Below are 11,007 nucleotides of genomic sequence, written 5' to 3' on the forward strand. Positions count from 1 at the left end.
CCCCTAAAGTTAACCATTTTAAAGTGTCTCTTTCAGTGGCACTTAGCATATTCACATGATGTGCAACCACATCTTGGGGGTATCACGAAGCCCCTTGGAGCTTGGGGGACCATCTGTGGACTCCATGGCAGGTGTTGTGTTGTTGTAAGATGTGGATTCTAACGACATTTAAATGTTTATGTAGGTCTCAGAGAGTCCAGCAAAGGGAACAGACAACATTTCGGAAAAAAATCACATGCAGGGAACATATCTCACCCTTTCCAAGGGAAGGCACAACAGAAAAAGAGCTTACTGTCCAACGCATAAGACATTTAAAGAACTGACAAGTTAGAATCCTTAGGCTCTCATGATAACTCGCTTTCACAAGGGAAGCACCTGCAGGAGGCTGCACTTGGGAAAATAATCAGCACCAAGAGTTAGAGAAACCCAGAAGCATCAAGTGCCCGTGAGTTAAAGTTTACTCAAATACTAAGACGGCTATGGGTGCCGGTGCAGCATGAGGAAAAGTAAAAAGCATAAACCAGGTGGGGTGCATCCTGGGGTGTGTGCTTATTGCTATCAAGTCAGGAAACTTCATACCCACATCTCTGGGAAGCCCACCAGTGCTGCAAATGTAAGACCACCCAGGGGACAGCGGAGCAGAGCGGGCGCCAACCACCCCCTGGATGGTATCCATGAGCTCTGACCAGCAGCAGGTGAGTACCAGGCACGGAGGCTGTGTCAGTAAAGGACCCAGACCTGGTCTTGGGAGATTGTGGGGGGGTGTGTGTTAGTCACGGGGCAACATGTAGACTGAGCAAAGAAAAGGAGGCAGGGGGTGAGGGTCTCAGGAAAGTTTCCCAGCAAAGGAAATGGCCTGTGAGGGAAAGTGGACAGAGTGGGCAGGGGTCAGGGGGAGAAAGCAGGTAGGTACAACTTAGGGGTGCAGGCACAGCTTTGGGGGAAGAGTTATGTCCAGGGAAGGCAGGTGTGGCCAAGGAGCAGGTACAGCTGAGGGAAACGGTTACTTGTGGGGGACAGGTGTTGCTCGGGGTGGGACCTTGCTGACTGGCTGGGGTCAAGGGTTGGATCTGTAGGGAAGCCACAAATGTACAGGGCTGGCAAGGGACAAGATGTCCCCAGCCCTGGCAGGAGTGACGAGCGGGGACAGCAAACAGGCCAGGGGGAACCATGCTTTCCTGGGAGCAGGTCTGACAATGAGGGTGACCAGCAGGTCCAGCCAGGAGGGTCAGAGAGAAGTCATGCTGGAACCCCAACCATGTCTCCAGACAGCCGAGGGGCCAGAGAGGTTGTATGTGCCCCAAGCACCAAGGCAGGGGGCACTGGGCCTGCCCTGAGGCCTGGGAACAGGACCAGGTGTCAGAGCCAGCCCTGACATGAGCCTCCACCTTGTGACCTGCTGCCCACATCAGCTTTCTGTGCTGTGCCTCTGGGACCATCCCCTCTGCTTGCGGGGACCTCTCAAATATCCAGAACAGAGGAGGGCAGTGTCAGCTGTGAGGCTCTTTCAGCCCATGGGACTTTCGGGGACACTGGAGGGATGGACCTCCCAACACCCCCCAGCATGTATGGGGCAGAGACACTGCCTAGAGAGGGTCCTGCAGGGGTGTGTGTGTGCATACATGCACGTGCATGGGCGTGTGTCCCACATGCATACGTTGCCAGGGAGGTGATGGAGGACCAGGTCCAACCCTTGGCTGGGAAGTCTGCCCGGGTCCAAGGCTGTCTGGAGTTCAGGGAGCCTGGGCTTGGACACAGGGTCAGAACTGTGAGAACCCACAGGCTGGGGGCAGCCGCAGGGATCAAACGAGCCAGGTGGAGTCTGGGAGGTCCGGGCAGAGCAGCTGCTGAGTCTGGCGGTGGGAATGCCTTCCCCGCCAAGCTTGGGTGTGCCGGGTTTCTGCGCCCTCGAAAGGCCAAAGGCTCACAGTTGACCACCATCTACTCCCCCCAAGACAGGAGGGACACCGGTGGTACGCTGGGAGCCAATGAAGGAGCGTTTCCCTCTGGATGAAGTGGGGCCTCCGGGAGCCAGTGGGCTGGAATGGCCATAATCCAGCCCGACTCCATTTAATAAACAGGAAGGCAGCTGAGGCACACAGCCCACGCAGGTGCTGGGAGACTCAGGTGAGGGCAATGCTCGCCGCCCTTGGCCCCAGGGGCACCTTCTGGGGGGCCATCAGCAGCAAGGTGGTCGCCTGTGGGAGCCAGGAAGGGAACAATCTGCTCCCAGCCGTTAGCCGCCTCCAGAACCAGACAAATGGCACGACATGTGAGGTTCAACATGAGTTCTTAGAGCCAGCTCAGCCCAGACCCCCTGACCTCAGCTGGCCCTGGCAAGAGGGAATTTGCAGGCCCCAGGCTCACAGCACCAGCCCTTGAAAGTGGCCAGCAATTCCCACGTTTACCAAAGGGGCCCCGAGGCGAGAGCCAGGTGGTAGAGGGACTGGTCTCCCGCTTGCATATGAAGCTGGAAGCCTCAGTGCCGGCAAGCATGGGCCGAGCGCACCCGCGCATCACGTGCCAGCACACGGGCGGGTTTCCCCCGATAATGAAGTAGCTGCTCAGTGGAAAATACATGCAACTGTCCGAAGAAAGTCATCAACAGCGCGGATCCACATCCAACAGATACCGTCGCTGACATTTTGGTGCATTTCCTTATAATTTTTTTCTATGCACTGATACAAATATATGGCTAAAAACCAATTATGCTTTTCCCATTCAGGGCGTCACTTGTGAGTATTTTCTCCCTTTTTGTTATTATGCATTCACTGGACATGGCTTAGTAGCTGTATGTCATAATATTACCTGCCCATGACAGGGTTGGCTCAACATGGTTTCTGCAGTGTCAAGCGAGCGCCTCATCTCTTGTTTTTGATTAGAATTCTAGGGAGGAGTTCAGAGGACCAGTGCCCCAGGCAGCCAGTATGCTGGGTTATGTCACCTTTCACATGACCCACTGGAAGCCGAGTCGCTCATCCCAGGTCTGGCCAGGGGCGGGGACTGAGAACCCGGCCCCACGCTCTGCAGGTTGGCCACATCCTGGGGTCCCCACTGAGGGGCAGGCCCCACACCTCCCTTGGTGCTGCTCCCTGGGGACACTGGGACCACCCTGCAGGCCAATACTCTGGGGTGGCCAAGGGTCCCTTCTCTCAGCCAGAGCTGTGGGGCCTCCCTTGGCCCTTCCTCGGCTGTGCCCTCTGCCTCGCCCTCCACCTCCCTGGTGAGAGGTGGTGTTCCATCCGTCTCACAAATAAGACAGCAGTAAGGGTGTTTTGATGGATAAGGAACAGCTCTAGGGTCTGCAGTGGGCTTTTGCTAATTTGAAGGTGGCTGTGTGCTTCATATTTGCACCAGGGGACTGGGGGGTTTTCTGTCAGCGGGAGTGTGCCTCCCTGGATGGCACAGCTCCCCAGAAGGATGTGAGTCAGGCTTCTAGGTGCCGTGTTACCCCTGTGTGCCCAGACAGCAGAGAGGAATGACCCCAGGAGATCCCCAGGGGCTCAGGGAGAGGACAGGGGCTGTTCTGAGTCCACCTGGCCGGGGTTCCTAGAGGACACACCTCAGCCACAACAGCCCTTCCCAAGGAAAGCAAGGCCTGGGGGTGGTGCCACCAGGAGAGGCCTGCACCATCCCCAGGGGCTCTGACTGGACACAGCCTACCAGCCCCTTCCCACCATTCCTGAGCTCTGGGGCAAGGGTGGCTGTCCTGCACCTGGGACATTCCTTCACTGAGAGCCAGCTTCAGGCATCTTTCCAGACCACAAACCTCATACAGTGAAGGTGTTCCAGGGCTCTGGGTCTCTTTAGTCACCTTTGCCTCCTCTATCATATCATCAGCACACAGAGACTCAGTACCAGGACACGTCCTGTGCCCGACAGGCCACCGACCAGCTCCCGGCGCCACAAAACCCCACGCATCGTGCACAGGAGAAGATAGATGTCCAAGCACCCCTCACCGTGGCCTCCTGCCAGGTAGGACATCTTTTGCTTTATATTCCATGAAGTCCTAAACCCTCCGGACACATCCCAGCTCCTCTCCCGTGGCTCGGGGGCCTCTGGCTCCCCACCCTCCCTCCGTCCCCACCCTGACCGCCTTTCTGCTGCAGTTTGCTCACGTACTGCCGCGGTGGCTCTGAGAAGCTTCTCATGGCCTTCGTCCTGGGGAGCCCTTAATTGCCAAATAAATATTTGCGCAGGGTGGGGCTTGGTGCTCAGGGTTAAGTATTAAATGGGCCTAAAGTCAGAGGATCCGGTGGCAGCCGTATAAGAGCCCCGGCAGCCAGGGGAGCACAGGGGCTGACAGGCCCATTGTCATGCCACATTCTGGGCCTCCCTATCCAGACGGGAAGGCAGAGCTCGCCCCTCGGCCAACTCGACATCAAGGCCAAGGCCAGCCAAGGGGCTGAGCAGAACAGAGGCAGTGGGAAATCTGGGGGAAAGTGGGGTGCACAGAAGTCAGCCAGAATATGGCAAGTCCCAAAGGCCCACGGTGTGCAGGCAAAGGGCTCCGTGTCAACCACCAGCACTGAGTTCCCATGGCGGCTATATGAGTTACCCTAACTCCCTGCTACCTGGGGTCTGACCCACACGTTGTGCGTGGAAATGACAGGCCTTTGTCCTCTCTTCCTGCGGCGCAGGAACCCAGAGCCGCTGACGGAGCAGGAGGCTGCCCCTGCGGCACGGGGCGGGGCCGCACCAACTCAGAGCAGACAGGAGGCTCCCGTGGGGCTGCCCACCAGGCAGTCCTGGAGAGAGCCCTGAGACGAGCTGTGGCCTTTTCAGAACCCGTCTGGAAAGTGCTGTTCTCCAACTTCTGTTGCATCGGGTCTACCTGGAGGCGAGTCCGGAGTCAGGGAGGGGAGGGGGGGCACAGAGGACAAGTCCCTCACAGTGGGTCGCCTGTGGATCTCACAGCTGGCCGTCCACATGTGCTTCGATTAGATCAGCCACTGGTCAGGGTCACCACCCACTCGGTTTGGTTTGGTTTTGCTTTTTTCTGGAAGCGATGCATCCCATTTATGGGTTTGCTCGTTCGTGTTTACTGATGGACTGGTGATTGGTTGGTGAAGAATATAAAGCGGGAGGAGTTTTGGAAAAGATACACATTTAACTTAATTCATACAAATGCATGGGCGCACATGACCCTCATGGGGACAGGCCTTCTCTCCAGAGAGCCCAGGAACCAACCTGCACACTGAGGTCCCTGCTACCTGGGGTCTGACAACGTCTTGTTCCAAAGAAATGTTGCCACGTGCTGTCTGTCCTTAGCTGGTCTTTTCAAGCAGTAAACTTAATTTTCATAAGAACAGCTCCATGTTTGTGGTCATTCCATCCGTTTATCACTTAAATCACCCTGCAGCGCCTCGGACTTGGCCGCGAGTCTCCAAGGCAAGTCAGCGTCTGCGCCGAACTTGTGTCAACTTGGCTGGACCACAAGGGGTCCCAGATAGGTGGTCAAAGGTTATTCCAGGTGTTTCTGTGAGGGTGATTTTGGATTAATGTGTAAATTGGTGGACAGAGTAAAGCAGATGGTCCTTTCCAGTGAAGGTGGGCCTCATCTGATCCCTGGAGAGCCCGAATAGAACAAAAAGGCCCACCTTCCCCCACGAGGAGGTGATCTCTCCTGCCTGACGACCTTCAAACTGGGTGTCTGTCTTCTGCACTCGGCCTGGAGCTAAAACGGCCAAGGGCAGACCCCGGGACTTCTCAGCCTCCACAGTCTGGTGAGCAAATTCTTTACAACGGACCTTTCTCTGTATATGTACAACCTATTGGTTCTGTTCCTCTGCAGACCCCTGACCCATGTATACTCAACCATATGTTTTCATGAATGAATGACTTTGGGTTGGCATCGAGCTCGTCTAATGGAGCCGAGGGGATGGTGGGTGGGTCTTCCCACCTTAGGGGTGCAGGCCCTCTATATCCCACCCTTGCTGGCCCCCGGGTCAGAGGCGTGTGAGCTGCGGTACACGCGTGCATCGGCCTCCCGTTCAGGCCCAGAAGCTGGTGAGGGACCCGCTGGGGGTGGGGGTGGGGGATGAGGGGCACCTTGTGGCTCAGAGGAGTAAGACTCTGAGGTCATGAGAGGGGCCTCAGCAGGCTTTCCAGCAGCAGGAAGACAGCTTCCCTGGAGAAGGAGCTGCTCCGCACATGCTTTGTTGATAATAAAGAAAGAGAGGTGTGACGGCCCCGAGCTTGCCAGGTCTCCTCGGAGGTGCCGGTGTGGGTTTTGGGAGCTGGGGGACCCATGATTTGGTGCTTTCCGATGCCTGGGAAGGCAGGGAGGCACAGGCTGTTAGAGGTTGCAGGCAGGATTCCTTCCTCTCTGCCAGGGGAGGGGCTGCCTCAGCGCCAATCTCGGGAGCACTCCGACATTCCTCAATGTGGAGGGGCCAACGTTCAGGTCCTGAGAACTGCATTTCAGCACCTCCCTGGGAAAGGGCCCAGATTCTCACGGGCACGACAGAATGGCCTGGGGCAGTGGTCTAGGATGGCCGCCCACTGGACAGGGATGCCACCTGCAGGCCGGCTTGAGAATGTGCCGTTCCCGGGGGAGTGGGCAATCAATCGGGTGCTGGCTATACAGCGATCCCATGGCCCAAGCGCAAAGCTGCCCCAGCCCAAGGGGAGGAAGTGGTCCCCTTTCAGCCTTGCAGCAGGTGACCGGGTGGGGCCCTGCAGACTGAGGATGGAGGTCACCAGGGCTCTCCTGCAATGTGCCCAGGCCCCAGCTAGGGGGTGACCAAGCCCTAAAGGCAGCGTGACCTTGGTCTTAGTCCACCATGGAGGTGGGACATATGCGACAGAGGTTTGCTGATAACAAACAGGATTACTGGCTTCCCTGCAAGGCTGGTTTCTTGGGAGTCCCGAGAACATTCCAGTAAAGGCTGAAATGCTCTTTGGCTTTCAGCTGTGAGCAGGGAGCGTTCAGGGCCCAGGGGCTCAGCCTGGCAGGCACAGCGTCATGAGGCCAGCACCCTCGAGGGCCCATCCCCACCCAGCCCTGTGGCCAACTCAAGCCCTCTTTTTGTGCTTTGCCAGGTGACAGGTATTCACACTGTGTCCTCATAGCCCATGGCTATGAGCACCCCAGGGTGTGTGTGTGTGTGTGTGTGTGTGTGTGTGCTGTGTGCTGGGTTCCTGCAGCAGGTCCCAGGCCTGCTGGTGGCCACAGGTGAGTACACATGGGTCCCCTGGCAAGGCCTTCCCTTACACACCTGAAAAGCAAGGATAAGGTAGGGCAGTCTGGGGCATCCAGCTTGGCTTCCCCCCAGGGTCTCTGCACAGATGTCCACCACACATCCCACAGCCTAGGGAAATGGGCCTGGTTGAGGAGGCCGGGGTGGGGGGAGTTGTAAATGTGACAATTAAGGCCTCCTTCTAATTGCAGGCAATTAATTAGTTGATAATTGAGCCTCCCCCAGCATTAGGTTGTTTGGGAAGAGCTAACGACCTTCACCTGCTCCCTGTGCTGTGCTCCTGCAGGTGGGGGGTGGATGGGGACACCAGGCAGGCTGAGGGTCCTGAGCCTGCCTGCATCAGCGCACGTCCCTGAACAGCTGTGTGGAAGTTAGAGCACCTTCCCACCTTCCCAGTAACTGCGGAGAACACTCCCAAAGGAGCCGAGGAGCTGGGCGGCAGGATGCGGTGGCGGGGGGGGGGGGGGGGGGGGGGGAGAGGCCTGCTCCCACCCACCAGGAGGAGGAGCGGTGAGCTCAGGCACCCCTCCTTCCTCAGGCTGGCCCAGGAACCTGCCTTCCTGGCAACATCAGAAAGGCCTCAGATGGGAAGCTGGCTGTTCTGCTCAGGCTCCTCTGGGACAATCCTGGCCCCAGAGAGTGTGGCTAGTCTGGGGCTCTGTTGGCAGCTCCGTGAGGCTTTCTCCTCTTTCAGAAGCTGCAGGCCCCCTTTGTCTGAACAGCCACGTTATAGGAAAAAGCTGAGCCTGAGCAATGTCCCTCGGTGTCAGGAGACAGGACAGAAACCAAAGACCCAGAGGGTAGATGAGCAGCAGACCTTACGGAGTCCTGCGTGCTGGCCACTCAGGTTCCCCCCGACAGAAATAGCTTCCTAAAGACGTAGTGCACATCACTGTTGAGAAGGCACAGTGCCGAGGCTCCTCCCCCATCCCCCGTCCCTGGAGTGTGGGTTGCTCTCGCCTTCCCTGCTCCCAGAGGCGGCTCCAGGACACAGCTTAGAGATGGCGAGGTGTTGACAACAGCCGCAGGGTAGGTGTGACTGAGCCCATTTAAGGCCTCTGCGTGAACTTTGGAAGATCTGGTGCACCGGTGCGGGGGGGCCATCCATCTTGCTGCCGCCCAAGACCAGCCTCATGTGTAAGTTCCTTTGTTTATTAAATCTGCCACCTGCCAACCTGGAGCGTCCTGCCTCTTTCTTCTCTCTCCTGCCCTCCACACTTGGGGCCGGTTTCAGATTTCAGCAGGGAGGCTCCTAGGAGCTGGGGTGCCAACCATCACCACTGGGGTGTGACACTGGCACACAGTGTGTGTATTCTGCCGTTTGATCCCCGTGTGGTTCCTGTGACCACCCTGCCATCAAGATTCGGGCTGTTCCACCCCACAGAGACACGTCTTGCTGCCCCTTCTCGCCACCCCCCACCATCCCTAGCCCCTGGCGACCACTCTTGTCAGTTCTCCACCTCCATAATTCTGTCATTTCAAGAATATTAGGTAAGTGGAATCACAGCATATTGGACTGGATTTTTGAGATTGGATTTATTTCACCCAGCAAATGTCCATGAGATCCATCCAAGTTGTATTCAACATATACATGGGTTATTCCAAAGTGTCTCTTAACTTTTCCAACACTGTTGGGTTTCACCTTATAACACCAAGTCTAAGAAGTTTCCTCTTGTGAACAATGACTCGGTGGCAAAGCTGACCCTGTCACCCGATGAGTTCTCTTCCGCATTACAAGCATAGAATGTAAAAACAAAACAAAACAAATGTAGAATGTGTCCTGATTCCATTTCAATGCCACAAACATTCGTGTGGCTTATTGACTCTCCCAACCTTCCCCATACTGAATTTGAAATCTCTGCAGGGTAGAATGGCGTCCATGCAGGGACATAGCCAGCCCAGCAGGCCAAGGCGGTGCCCCCGACCCCGAGATTTCTGCAGGATGCTGGCGGGATCCCCTCCCTGACCATGGTGGGTTTCTATGGGCACCAGCCCATGTCCCATATTGTGTTGCTCCCTGTGGCCTGCAGGGAGCGTCCCCCACATGACTGCTGAATGGGATTTTGCATTTTTGTGGCCCTTGAGATAGTCAAGTAAATATATTTTTTGTTTTAGTCTAGAGAATTTTAACTTGATGGGCTCCTTAAGAGATGTCCTTATATTATGCACTTAACCTAATAAAATCTTGCGTTCTTTCATCTTCTCGGCACCATCTAGCTCATAGGGTTACTTAGAATGTTCTAAGAACATCTCTCTTAGCCTTTTCTGGGCCACAGGGGGCCACCCATCAGAACATTTACCTGATGCAGACTTTTCCTCCGTGTTTTCTAGGTGCCCTCACTGACAACAGCTTCACAGGTCTTGTTGGGCTGCCCCTGCCTGCCTCACACAGTACACAAGAGGGAGTGGCACTGGGAGGGGGTGGGGGGGGACAGCTGTGCACCACCAGGCAGTTTCGTGGCAAGGGGTACAACAGCCTGGGGTAGCCCAGCCCCGACACTGGGGAGAAGACCTCCCTGAGTGCCTGAATGAGGGAGGAGACAGGAGATACTTGGACAGCAACGTCTAGGCCATGCCAGGACACACGGGGGACAAGAGAGTCACCCAGGACCCCAGCCAGAGGGCAGGGGGCGAGGGGCAGATGTAAGTTGACCCCCTCTTGGGGGTCAGGCTCCCAAGGGATGCCCAGGAAGGCTGGGGAGGAGGTTTGAGTTGGGAGGTGGGGTCTGAATTTAGGAGATGAGCTGAGGGGGTGGGGGCAGAGAAACAGTCAGTCCTGAGCTCTGTCCTGCCACTCTTGGGAACACGTGAGCAAAGGGAGCACCTGTGGGGACCAGCAGTGATGGGGCTGGGGTTGGCTGGGTGACGGGGGCTCCTGCAGGTCAGGACCCAGCTGGCTGGTTGGGAGTCGGCCTGGCTTACAGCACAGCCCCTGCCAGGGTCCCTAAGGCCAGTTCCTGCCCTTGGGATCCTCCCTCAGAGCCCTAAGCCTTAGGTGGATCCTGGGTCTGGCTCCTGCATGGGACCCCTCCCCCCACACCTGCAGCAGCTTCCTGGAGGTGTGAGCCTAAAAGGGTTTAGGCCCTCCCTGGGCCTGATCTCGCTCCCCAAGCCTGGAACCAATCAGAACCAGATGGACAGAAAGGTGGAAGCCCACCCCTAGGCCCAGTAGGAACTTTCCCATGGCAGCCTCCCTGGCCAGCTCCATCAGCCCCCAGGGCTCTTGTGGCAAGCTGTGTCCCCCAGTCTCCCTGGAACACTGGCCTGCTTAGCTAACAGCCAGGCCTGTGACAACTCCTGCCACAGAGGCCCCCAAGGGGCAGCCTGGGCAGCACTCCCACCTCCCATTAAAGAAGCTGAGTGCTGTCCTCCAAGATAGAAACACAGACATGACTCTCCCTGCCGTTCCCAATACTCTTCTTGGAAATATCCCTATGCTGCAAGGCTGGCACCCTATTTCCACTGAAGACTCTGGATGTTCAAACTTGGGAGGGATGTCCTCAGGTGTGTGCCAAAGGGAAGAGAACCCCCAGGACTCAGGCACAGAGGCCAGCTGGGAAGGAGGCCACATGGACATCCCAGAGTTAGGGAGCCCTGGGTGCCAGAGGCCAGTGGTACCCACGCCCCAGCACACTTGCAACTCCTAACCCTAACCCACACTCACCTCTCACTCAAGATACCCCCAGGGAGGCTGACAGGCTCCAAACCCTTTTATTAACACAAGAGACTTATTAAATAATCGCAAAACTATGAATGCTGCAGGATGCACACAACTGTTCTTTTTGTCCAGGGGCAGCTCAGAAGC

This window comes from Eumetopias jubatus, unplaced genomic scaffold (assembly GCF_037043125.1).
Source record: "Eumetopias jubatus isolate StellerSeaLion01/CBP00866 unplaced genomic scaffold, mEumJub1_p1.0 scaffold_4, whole genome shotgun sequence".
NCBI classification, from domain to species: Eukaryota; Metazoa; Chordata; class Mammalia; order Carnivora; family Otariidae; genus Eumetopias; species Eumetopias jubatus.